The sequence below is a fragment of the Lactuca virosa genome, chromosome 3 (assembly GCF_052849685.1).
Source record: "Lactuca virosa cultivar CGN04683 chromosome 3, Lactuca_virosa_CGN04683_v6, whole genome shotgun sequence".
Taxonomy (NCBI): domain Eukaryota; kingdom Viridiplantae; phylum Streptophyta; class Magnoliopsida; order Asterales; family Asteraceae; genus Lactuca; species Lactuca virosa.
Genome location: NC_136428.1, coordinates 154,539,731 through 154,542,743, shown reverse-complemented (window position 1 = coordinate 154,542,743; position 3,013 = coordinate 154,539,731).

The following is a 3,013-nucleotide window of genomic DNA, read 5'->3' as shown; positions in this document are numbered from 1 at the left end:
GGAAGCTCAAGAAGAAGCCTCAGAGAAGAGTGACCGAAAAGAAGAACGTTTGGGAAAAACATTACTGTTTGGTACAAACAGTCAAGGACTAAAGGTATTCCAAGATCGGATTTGGGTACCTAAGACTGGAGGAATAAGAGATCTTCTGATGGAAGAAGCTCACAAGGCCATGTACTCGATTCATCCCGGTAGCACTAAAATGTATAGGGACCTAAAACCCTACTACCGGTGGCCGACGATGAAGCTCGACGTTGCGAAATATGTGGCCGAGTGTGTAACTTGTGCAAGAGTTAAGGCACAACATCAGAAACCATATGGGAGTTTAGAACCCTTACCTGTACCCATGGGTAAATGGGAAGACATCACCATGGATTTTGTGACTAAACTACCCAGGACGAAGAACGGTCACGACATGATTTGGGTGGTCGTGGATCGTTTCACAAAGAGTGCACACTTCATAGCTGCCAATGAAAGGTGGTCTATGGATAAGCTTGCAAATGCTTACGTGAAGGAAATTGTGAGACTTCACGGTGTTCCTCTAACAATTGTATCCGATCGTGATAGTCGTTTCACGTCAAGGTTTTGGAGAAGTCTACAAGAGGAATTGGGTACGAAGTTATGTCTGAGTACAGCTTACCATCCGCAGACTGATGGTCAGAGTGAAAGAACGATTCAAACGCTTGAAGATATGTTGAGAGCATGTACCCTCGAGTTCCAAGGTAACTGGGATGAGCACTTACCTTTGGTAGAATTTTCCTACAACAACAGTTTCCACTCGAGCATCAAGATGGCACCTTATAAGGCTTTGTATGGACAAAAGTGTCGTACGCCTTCTTGTTGGCTTGAGGCTGGCGAAAAGCAGTTTATGGGCCCCGAGATAGTCCATGAGACTGCTGAGAAGCTGAAGGTGATCAGGGAAAGGATGTTAGCAGCTCAGGATCGTCAGAAGAGCTATGCTGACAAGAAAAGACGACCGATGACCTTCGAAGTTGGAGATTCCGTTTTGCTTAAAGTCTCACCGTGGAAAGGACTTATACGATTCGGGAAACGAGGAAAGCTGAGTCCAAGGTTTATTGGACCGTTCAAAGTTCTTCAGAAGATTGGGAACCAAGCTTACAAGCTAGAATTGCCCGAAGAACTCGATGGTATTCATAACACCTTCCATGTATGTTATCTGAGGAAATTCACGGGAGAAGTTCCCGACATAATTCCGATCTCGGAGTTAAGAATGGATGAGAATAAGAGGCTAATCGAAGAGCCCGAGGCAATTGTTGACCGTAAGATTAAGAAGTTACGACCCAAGATGGTCGACTTAGTGCTAGTCCGATGGAAACATTTGAATGAGCCGAATCTCACTTGGGAGACAGAGGATGACATGATGAGTCGCTATCCGCATCTGTTTGCTGACGCATGATTCCGGGACGGAATCATCCTAAGGGGGAGAGAATTGTAACGCCCGGGTTTCGGGGCTAAGCATTTTTAGACGATGTAATAGTCTAGGTCAACTATTGTAACTCTTTTGATGTAATAAAAATGAAATATTTGAGTATTTTGTGAATTATGTGAATTTATGTGCTTATTATTTAATTATAAATGTATAATTAATAAAGAATAAAAATAAGCGTCAAAATGAAATGTTAGATAAACCTGATATCTATGAAGGATGTGGTAGTAGTCGTGACGAGGTTTCCGAATATATAAAGAATGCCAAAATCCGAGTTATAACGAAGAAGTTATGACCCGACGAAGTTTCACGACGGAACCGACACGATACCGAGAAGCGTAAATAGTGAATTTACAATAAAGCGAGTTTTAGCCTTAGCGATCTAAACGAAAGTCGCAGAGTTCGTTAAACCGAAAGCGTGCATAAAAAGAATGCCCAAATCTGACTTCATATGAGGAAGTTATGATTTTTCTAAGTTTCAGCTTAGCGGTATACAACCCAAATACTCGATTTGAGATCGAGCGGTTTTTAGCCGACACAACCTAAAGGAGAATTGAAGATCTCGTTAATAGTAATGCAACGGTAAAAAGACAGACGAAAACGGACGTCGGATGAAGAAGTTATGAATTTTTAACGGACTAATCCTGTCCCGGCCTGTTAAAAATATAACTGTTAAAATAAATTCAAAATTAGCCGACGGAGTCTAAACGAAAGTTGTAGATTACGTTCCCGTCTACGCGTGGATATAAAGAACGTCGAAAACGGAGTTCATATGAAGAAGATATGAATTTCCAAAGTTTTTAAAATAATTAATATTTATTTTTAATTATCTATTTATTTATTATTCGTTCTTTACAACCGACCGGAGGAATCTACTTTACACCGAAGAAAAGGAAAAGGAGCCGGCAACTATTCGAGTACTGCACGCTTACGCCCAACGTAATTCGCGAGTACGCCCCGCATACGGACTACGCCCAGCGTAGTCATGGAGTACGCCCCGCGTAAACCGAGGTTCCAGCGACTATAAATAGATACCGAAGTTCAGCCATTTTCCTTACCAATATTCATTCCTTCTCTCTAAATTTTGCCTTGGTTTGCGTGCCAATAATATCCCGAAGCCCCGATATTATTCCCGAGCCCCGAAGCAAGTTTTGAAGCCCCGAAGATCCCGAGAAGTGCAACTCTCGAGCCGAAGCTCTGCTCGCGAGAAGCTCGTTTTTTGTGAAGATCTTCCAGGACTACCGAGGAATACTACTTCTACAAGTCGTAGTGCTGTCCGGTTATCTTCTGAACAAGTGAGTGTGTAGTTACTTTCTTCTAACGCATATTATGAAGTATTTATTATAAAATATGTGTGATGTGTATATTTGGTTGTTATATGTGTGAATGTATATTCACTTTCTTCTATCTCATATATATAATATATTATCTATGAAATATGTGTTATATGTGTGTGCCTTATCTGTTATGTGGAATATATATTAAATGAACATGCTTTACAGGTTTTAAAACTATGCATAAAAATATATATTTTTATCTACTAATATGTTGGGTAGAACATGGGTAGAT